The 10,276-nt window shown below is 35.9% G+C and overlaps 1 long non-coding RNA gene and 1 pseudogene across 1 annotated transcript; both read left to right on the top strand.

Moving 5' to 3' along the window:
- Positions 1–3,038: 3,038 nt before the first annotated feature.
- Positions 3,039–7,492, top strand: LOC133785211 (protein argonaute MEL1-like; annotated as a pseudogene).
- A 1,796-nt stretch (positions 7,493–9,288) lies between these two features.
- LOC133784072 (uncharacterized) lies at positions 9,289–10,053 on the top strand. Its single transcript, XR_009871109.1, has 3 exons — positions 9,289–9,504; positions 9,618–9,652; positions 9,765–10,053. It is a non-coding gene; the product is annotated as an uncharacterized LOC133784072 (long non-coding RNA).
- The last annotated feature ends 223 nt before the right edge of the window (positions 10,054–10,276 follow it).

Raw genomic sequence — 10,276 nt, 5'->3', positions numbered from 1 at the left:
AGAACCCCGTAAGATAAATGCTTAAGGAGTGGAGGAGAAAATGAATTATAAAGGATTGGGGTGTCCTTGGAGCAAAAGAATTGGTATCGGAGAACACCACCGGAGTTCATGAACCTCGCCGAAATCTAGGAAATTTATAGATTCTAGTTCAATGTCCAGAAGTACAAAAAGGCACAAAAGGCCTAAAGTAATCCATTTGGCATGTTTTTAACATCAAAATGGACCTAGAAAGACTAAAAAGAGGTCAAAATGACCTCTTAATGTCAGAAATCACCAGCACCAAAACATACAACTATTTTCAACCCAAAAACTCAAAACAAAAATGAAGATAGCACACTTACTCGAGATGTTGTGCATGATTGTGTTGTGTTGACTGCATACACAGAAGTATATCTTCTTGTTCACCTGGAATTATAAAGATTCTCTCTAGCCTTCTAGGTCTCCAGAGTGCAAGAACTGGTGAAGAATGTGGTTTAGGGGTAATTGAAGGGTTTTGAGAGAGGTTGGAAATATATGGTATTTCTGAAAATTTCAAATGATAAAAGTGAACAATAGAGAGGAAATTCTCACATTTTATAATCGAAGGACTTGGGGAGGAAGCAACTCCACTCCTCCTGTTGATCCCCTACGGGGTAGGCACTTGAGCATGATCCAACGGTCACGACTATCAAAGCACGGATCGCGATCATTAGCATGGGAAAAGGATGCTTCGGGTACAGGGAAAATGGACATTATTCGCGCCGATTAATGGGCTCAACAATGGAGAGTCAACACATGGTGTTACCTTTTTAGAGTATGATTTCATGTAGATCAAAGCGTCACCCCCCAAAGACCTTTGAAATTACTCCTCTTAGACTAAGTCTCCACTGTCCGAGGACAAGCGAAGACTTGGGGGAAAATTTTGTCTATGATTTCATCATTGAACATGTGGCATTCATTTGAGAAGTAGTTAGGCTCCTTGGGAGCTAATGAAGTCAAGTGGAGCTCGCCTTGAGCTCCACAGAGCATAAACTCCTCCCAACGCGGTATGATCCATTTCTAGGCATGGATGTCTTTGAATTAGGCCACGTATCAAGGACCTCCATTGTGGTCCTCCCATCTTCTTGTTCATGTAAACCTTTAGGTCTAGGAGTTTGTCCTCGGGACCTAGAGGGAACGCTAGGTGTTAATCATATCAACTTTGGACCACAAGCGGCCGTCTGACAACTTTCGATACCTCAAGTAGTGGTGTTGAGCCCATACACCTGACAATTGGTATGTCCCAATGCGCCGCCTGACAAGGGAAAAGTGCAGCCGCGTTCTGACGGTGTCATGGACGTGTCTCCCGTAAAGTGGTGGGTTGTAATCTATGAATTGGGCCACATACAATACGTTGGGCCCGCCACCATAATTACTGCACCCGGAGGTGTTAATTAGCATTAAACTATTAAATGATTGTGAATATTTGAATAAATACCCATTAAGGGAATTAATTGTCCCGATCCACTATAAATAGGGTTAGGGCTACCATTATAAGGGGATTTTTTTGGCTTTTGAGACTCAGGGACTTTTTTTATCCCACTCTTTTTACTCAAAATAATATATACGCTGCATGAGAAATCTCCATTGAAACTTGATGTTATGATTGGTTAAATACAAAAAGATAAGTGTTAAAATACAAGCTAGGTATAAACACTTAGTAAATTTCTCATAGTGAAGATGTGAAATTTGAGCTTCAAAGTGATGCATGAAGATATCTAAGGGTTACCAAAAAGTTTGGTATCATTTGGAGAAATTTTAGGACTTTTGGAAGTGTCCAAAAATAGAGAGGATGGCAACGCATTGCCACCTAAGTGGTGTAGCATCGCCTGATGCTTAGGGTTTCAAAAAACCCTAGCAAGAGATGCATCGCCTGCTGGAGTACGTACAAGATACGTAAATTGCTCTAAATGACGTGTTTTACAAGTGTAATCCTATTGGTTAGACTTAATGACGATGCCTACTCTATATATGGGTCAAAATAGAGTTTTTAAAGACTTGATCACTCTCTCCAGTCCCTCTCTACCCTCTCTCTCTCTCTCTCTCTCTAGCTCCAAGAATCTCAAGTTTTTTCCAAGAACTCATAAAGAAAGTGCTCGACTTTGTGAGTTTAAGGCTTTTTCAATCTCAATCCTCATTTCCTCCTAGAAAGGCCTCAAGCACCCATGTTGGCTAGGAAATAAAGTATTAGGATAGCGTTAAGAAACGTGTATAAGCCTTGGTTTTGTGATTTTGCATTGTTCTAAGGATTTCCTCAAAGTGGTGGTTCTACTAGGGTTTTGAAGGATCATCAAGGTTGAAGAAGACCATTCACCAACTTGGTTTTCATAATCTTTCTCAATCTTTATTTAGTCTCTGTCAATCGATCTTTTGTTTAGATTCTAAATATTGAGGTGGTGTTATCTCATTCTTTCCCAACATTCTAATACTCTAATATCTGAGATAGCATATCATGGAAGAATCTAACTCATTTTCGACATTGAAATTCATGACTCAAGACTTTGTAAGACTGGAAAGGTTTGATGGGACTAACTTTGTTTGTTGGCAAGACAAGATTATATTCTTGCTCACTACTTTCAAGGTTTTCTACATCTTGGACAGATACCTAAAAGCCTTGGGAGAGCCCAAGGAAGATGATACTCAAGAAGTTGTCAAAGAAAGGAAGAAGCATGAAGAAGATGAATTGATATGTAGGGGTCACATCCTCACACTACACCAAACACCCATTACCATAACACATCATTATACTACTATTTAAAAAGTGTTATGGTATATTTATATATATATGTGTGGGAAAAAAAGGGCGGTAACTTATTTGGGAGCCCGCCACTTATATTTTTTTTCACACTAAATATTTTTTCACACAAAGCTCCATCCCTATTACACCCTTCCATTATCAACTCGACGAAACCCTTTATTCCTTCATAATCCAAATCCCAATCCTTGATACTGTTCCACGCTGCCGTTGATACTGTCACCACCTTAGACAGCGTCGAACACTCTCGTCACCCCTGGCCCGAATGGCGGCCCTCGTCGACCGATTGACCACCAAGGGTTACTTCAGTGAAACCCTTGTCGAAGATGAGGCTGACAGTCTATACAAGAATATGAGCCTTTTGAAAGACCCTTGTCTCAGCTTAGCTCGTGACCGTACGATGTTCTCAAGTAAATTATCTCTTTCTTTCTCTATTTGTTTGGTTGCCGAGAAAATATGAGACAAAAGCTCAAATTTATTCATACTTAGTCTCAATTAAGAAGAGAAAAGAGAAAGCACTGTACACAGCCAACAATGGCGTTGGTAGATCTGAGAATCTTACGTTTGGTCTCTCTATCCCATTTCTCGACATCTCCGTCTCTCTCTCACATTTCTCCCATTGCTCCTCAATTTTTGGAAATCACTATCTCAATTTCAAGCTCTCATCGGCATGGGTATGTACTTCTTCATCTTTATTTATCCATCTTCACTCATCTATTTCTACAACTATAACCCTAATCCTCACTTTAAGTACCATTTTTCTTTCAATTTCTCTTTCTGTTTTTTCATGACTGATCAATGATTCATCATTAATGTTCTCTTTGTTAATTTTATTATTGCAACCATGATAATAGTGATCTTTGTTTCTATGTTTAAATATGGTGTGTTTTGGAATATAAATGAATGTTTGTATGTAGGCTAAACTTGTATGTATCGAGTGTATTTGTGTTATTTGATGTTTGTGTCAATTTATCTGTAAATTTTGTTTAGTTTGACTGCTTAAATTGGTCTTGTTATATAAAAATAATCTTTGCTAAACCTATGCATAATAACTGTTTGATGGAACGCTTCAGTGAGATATATGAGTAAAATGATAAGTCCTGAAGTAACATCAAAGAAGGCAACTTGTCGTTTTCAGACCCCTAAAGCTAATTATATTTACTAAATATATTTACAGGTATCGATAAGTCCTGAAGTAACATCAAAGAAGGTAAACCGTGACATTATCAAACAGCTGGATACTCTCTACCGTGCCTCTCATTTGGCTAATCTGAGAGTTGCTTATGATGGCGGGAAGTCTATCTACACTGCTGGGGAGTTGCCATTTTCCTCCAAAGGATTTATTATAAAGTTGTCTGACAATGATAGAGAAACTGGAAGCTCTAGTACCATGAGGTATTATATACTACATTAAGTTTGACATTTTGAGTAATACTATTTTCATTTTTATGTACTCTGTTCTGATTTGATATTTTTTCCCATAATTAGCCGTAGGGAACGTGAATTTAAGGTGACCATCAAGTTTTCTTCGAAGCCAGACTTACATCATCTGTGACAGTTTTTACAGAGCAGGCAACTTGATGCACCTCAAGAGACAATTCAAGCACTGGATGTTGCTCTCAGAGGAGATCCATCGGATAAGTAATTCAATACTGCCTTCAGGCTTTAGAACAAAATGCTATTCTTTATAAAATTTTCTTACTGCTTTACTATTTTTTTTCATCTGAAAATTCAGTGCCTGGTAGTTTATTTTGGTTTGTATATGTTATGTAACTTGATAATAATGTACTCTGTATGTTGTTAAAAGTGCTGAGTTTTTTTTAGTCGATGGCTTGAGTGTATGTATATCTTTAACTGTAGGTATACTGTTGTTGGGAGGTCATTTTTTCACCTCACACTGGGGCGTCCTGGTGAGCTTGCAGATGGCATAATCTATTGGAAAGGGTACTATCAAAGTTTGAGGCCAATTCAGTTGGGGCTTTCTCTTAACATTGGCATTGCCTTTAGCTAGTTTACTCTTTTATGCTTATATTGTTACAAGGCACCATATGGTGCACCACCTGATGGCGTAAGGTCGTCGTTTGTGCAATTTAATGTCGGTTCACACATAATCTAGTAAGATGCTAAAATCTAACATGGAAGATGTTATGTGATGCCCTACAACAATTTTTGTTATCTAGATGGTTTTTACCAAGTGGACTGACGTTTCTTTTTCTGAACTACCTTATCCAATTGTTGTAGATGTTTCAACAAGGGCCTTTTATGAAACTATAAGGTTATCTGATTTCGTTTTCAAAAACTTTAATGTGAGAGACGATCTAAGGCCATTGCATGATCAAGTCCGGCTCCAGGTTCTTGCATATTACTAAGTTGGATATCGGTGATTTTCTTATCTATTATTAACATTATTAAAAGAAATTTATATCTATTTTTACTGCTGCAGCTAAAGAAAAATTTGAAAGGGGTTAAAGTAGCATGCAGTCATTTGCAGAATACAAGGACTTATAAGATTACTGGGATATCGATAGAGCCACTAAACAAATTAATGTGAGTGTGCATATGTCATGACCTTAACTATTCCATGTTGGTATGTGCTGCTATTTGATTTTAATAATTGGGGAAGATTTTTCTTGGTGGTATTTAAACTTCTCTACCTGTACTTTCAAATTGTTTTACTAACATGTTTATATTTTATTTTAGGTTTACTCTTGATGATAAGATGACACAGATTTCAGGTGCTGCTTACTTTCAAGACAAGTACAAAATCAAACTCAGATATGTGACATGGCCTGCTCTGCAAGCAGGAAATGCAGCAAAGCCTATTTACTTATCCATGGAGGTTCCCATCATAGTTTCAATAACATTTTTTTTTGCGTTCTAAGTTCTATTGGACAGCAGCTATTTTCATGATTATATTTATAAATGTTGTATCTGTTATAGGTTTGTACAATTGTTGAGGGGCAAAGATACTCTAAGAAACTCAATGAAAGGCAAGTAACCAATCTATTGAGGGCAACCTGTCAAAGACCAAACAATAGGGAAGAAAGCATTTGGCGAATTGTTAAGCAGAAAAAATACAGTGATCAGGAACTTGTCCAGGATTTTGGAATTAGTGTTGCAAACAATTTGACAATGGTTGATGCTCGAGTTTTGCCTCCACCAGTGGTATTTTTCTAATATGTGCTTGCTTTTTCGTTTGACGAGTGAGTTCTACTCTTTCAATTGGAACTAATTCTATTATTTTTCTTCATGAAGCTTTTATACAGAGGTACTAGGAGGGAGGCTACTGAGCATCCTCAATTTGGGCAATGGAATATGTCCAATAAAGTAAGTAAATGATCTTTATAACTCCATTTTGTTATGATGTATGTGAAGAGGTATGATTCATTGACTTTTTTTTTTTTATTTTGGGTTATGATAGAAAATGATCAATGGAGGCCAAGTTGAGTTTTGGACATGTGTGAACTTCTCGCGTATCAATTCATATATTCATGATCGCTTTTGTTCAGAATTGGTCAGTACTTGGCTCAATAGGGGAATGGTATGGTTACCGGATCTTTCTGTCTCATCTCTTTTCCTGTGACATTGCATTGACTGTTTATAATTGACATTTCTTATCATTTTGGATACTTGGAAGGCCTTCCAAACTAGACCAGTAATTGCCTACAGCGCTTGGCCAGCTAACCAAATTGAGAGGGCTTTGAGATCTGTTCATGAGAAATGCAAGAAGATACTTATCAACAAACAACTACAGTTGTTAATAGTTATCTTGCCTGATTCTGGTGGTTCATATGGTGAGCGACTTGGCCAAGACTTGTAACTATGAAGTTTGAAATGCCATTATAACATTTTGTTTTAGCTAAAAAACGTTACATGCCTGTTCCAGGGATGATTAAATGAATTTGTGAAACAGAGCTTGGAATTGTTTCACAATGCTGTGAGCCTAAACGGGCAGTGAAGCTCAACAGACAGTATTTGGAGAATCTATCCCTGAAGATTAATAGCAAGGTTCATTTACCTGAATTCTGCTTTTATTTATTATTTGTTGTTGGAGCTGGTGTTGTTGTGTTGTTTATTTCTTTGTACCTATTTATATTATATAGGTTGGCGGCCAGAATATAGTGTTAAGTGATGCTATCTATAGGAAAATTCCTTTTGTGTCTGATTTGCCTACAATAATCTTTGGTGCTGATGTAACACATCCACAGCCCGGAGAGGATTCTGGCCCTTCAATAGCAGCCATAAGTAATTACTAATTAATAATCTTTTTGCTCCATTGTTTAGTTTAATTGATAACATCTCAATTGTTTTACTTGAATCGGGTGGTTGCTTCGATGGATTGGCCAGCGTGACCAAGTATAGAGCATTGGTCTCCGCACAGAAGCACCGGGAGGAGATTATCCTTGATCTTTATAATTCAACTACAGATGATAAAAAGGGAAAAGTCCAAGGAGGAATGATATGGCGAGTAACCATGTGTACATTCTACTCAACTTTTCAGAATCTTCTCCATATGTTATTCTAACTCCTTTCTTTTTATTTTCGTCCAACTAGGGGACATTTAATTGCTTTCAGAAGATCTACTGGAGCCAAACCTCACCAGATTATATTCTACAGGTTATTTAGCAGACATAGTAAATATTTGGTCTTTTGTCATTACTGCTTAATTAACTCTGTTTTGTGGTCTTTGGCAGATACAAGGTTGTTAGGGTAAAATAGGGGATTTGCTCACTTGTGATGTGAGTGAGTTAATAAATCAATAATAAAAAAAATCATGTTGCTTTCTTGAGGGCCTCAAACATAATTTGTTTTGAAGTTCTTTTTGGTAGTTCTAAGTCCCATTGATTTTACCTTTACCTTAAGATGATATAGCCATTAGCATCTAGATGAATTACTCATGTGTTAGTGTGAATAATAAGAGTTGTGTTACAATAATATGTTTTGTTGAATTGTGGTCTACATATGACATTCATGGTGACTAGCAAATATGACTTGCATATCTAAGGCTTTTACAATATATATTGAAAATTTCTGGACCTTCCTTTCTATTGAAAATTGTACAATATATATTCTTTCATTTCTATTGAAAATTGTGCATGAATATACTATTTTTCTATGTTTGCATATTTTAGGACCTTGATCAAGACTCCAAATGCAGCTCACGGATAGGGCTATGGACGGGGTTGGAGGGCTCGGGCTTGCGGAGGGTCGTGGATGGCTCGGTCTCACGGAGAGGTCATGGGTCAAAACTTGCAAAACTTGAAAAGCAGGAAAACCTCGCTGAACCCATTATTTTCATGTTGCTAGTATGTTCTATAAATTTCTGGCTGTCTTTGTTCGTGTGATGTCTAAATAAACACAAGTGTGAAAAGTACAAAGTATATTTGATTAAATATTTGCACTCTAGTCATGTTGACTATTATATACGAAATGGGGAGTCTTATGCAGGATTAAATCAATACTTAGAGTTCTCAACTGTAACTTTAATGAAAATTATTTGGAAAAAAAAAAAGATGAATTTTTTAGCTGTTGTTTTCAATTTTGATCCACTTAGAGAAAACCTAAATATTGAATTCTTATAACTGTTTGTTGGAGTTTGCATATCCTGTTATTACTTTGTATACGATTTTCTCTTTTTGTTAAAGTTACTCTCTTGCATCTCTTGTTTATAATCAACTTTTTTTTTAATATCTCTTCCCTTAGAACACTAGGCAATATATATAATAATCCCTTAGTATGCCTAGTACATTTCTTATAATCTTATTGGACATATATTCAACCAATAATAATAGGCCTAATTAGTAACTAGTTCTTTTTATTTTTTATGGAATAATTAAACCTCAAAGAAGGCCTAATATTCTTATCATCTGTCTTGTTATAAGTAGTTGTGTGTCACGATAAAACTTTGTTATTGCACTAGTTATTTGTCACTCACTGAATTAGCTTACATAACTAACTCTTGAACTCTCTTTAAACAATCTTTATAGTTGCTACTTTATCATGCCATTAATAGAAGATTTATTTAATTCTTCCTGCTGAAAATTACAATGTCCAAGCACTGCTTGAACTTTGAGAGAGTTGGAGATTTTTCAGCATAAATATCTGTTGTATGAACTTACTTATGTCAATATGATCTTCTGCTTTAGTGGCAGCTATGATTATGGCAGTGAAAACATTTGATAACTACTGAATTTAAATGGGATTGATTCTCAGATTGAAGATTGCATTCCCCAGTTTTAACCTGTTCCTGAATTTTGGTTTTAGTCTCTCTAGCTCTTAATTTCCATCTCTCAGAACTATAGTACTAAATTTCTAATTCAGATTATTTAGGAACCAGTTGTAATGACAGTAGAATTCTTCTATGGTGTATAATTTCATTAAACTTCTGTTGATGAAGAAGTTTATCAAAATTATACACCATAGAAGTTTAGACTATTAGAAAAGTATTATAATAACTAATCAAATAAAGTCATATGAGTTTGCTCTGTTCTGACTTTATATGGATTTGTTCTATTTCCTTGTGGACAGCCCTTTGAGTTCCCACTCTGCAATTTAATGAAACTCCTATGCAAAATTCATCTTTTCTTCAATTCAGTTGTTCTTTTGACATATTTTCACTTAATTAATTTTGTAAATTTTTCTTTTTCTCCACATTTAGTGCCACATCAGGGGGTATTCTAGACAGAGCTGTTGAAGCAGAGGATAAGAAACATGGAGATATTCTAAGACTGGTAAATTTTATTCTTCTTCTACATTGTACCCTTGGTGCAAAACATTGTCAATTCAGTTTGGTATTTTTTTTTCAATAACTCATAAAGGAAAATATTTACAATGTTGTGAGCAGGACCATTTCAGCTCAAGATCTGTCCCATTTTTCAGGTTTGTATTTTTTTCTACATTTTTATTTCTGCTCTCTTTGTCTCTCTCGGCTCCCTCTCTCTCTCTATCTCTCACTCATCTCTTTTTTGCATTTCTTAACTATTTCTACCAGCAAGTTTCAGAATAATACTTAGGGGGGAAGTTGTGGAACATCAAAATATCGCTAATGATCTCAAATTTCAACAATTTATTGTGTATAAACCTCATAATGCAGGAGCTATTGAGGTTTGTTATATTGTGTTGTTTCAGTTGTCTTCATCATGTTTCAATGATTTCCAGGATGCTATTAGTTCATAATTTCTGTTGGTACTTGCAGCTCTTTGGTTTAACTTGAACTTCTTTCTCTCATTATTCAGGGTCAAATTATAAAAACTATTTAGGGTCAGATTGTCCTGCTGCCCTACAACAGTTACTGGTATGAACCACTTAGTTTGTTGTTTCTCTTTATAGGATTGCTATAGAAATCAAATTATTATAATCATTCTACTTAGACTATTATATTTTTTGAGTTTATCTATGTGTTCAACTCATTTTGTGTTTGCTGGTATGATTAAGAGGAACATGGCCTCTAAGTATTTTTTTTTTTGTATGTATGACAGGATAGAGCTCATTGTCCTTTCCACT

This window comes from Humulus lupulus, chromosome 6 (assembly GCF_963169125.1).
Source record: "Humulus lupulus chromosome 6, drHumLupu1.1, whole genome shotgun sequence".
In the NCBI taxonomy this organism is placed as follows: domain Eukaryota; kingdom Viridiplantae; phylum Streptophyta; class Magnoliopsida; order Rosales; family Cannabaceae; genus Humulus; species Humulus lupulus.
This window is presented reverse-complemented; position numbering and strand designations above follow the sequence as displayed.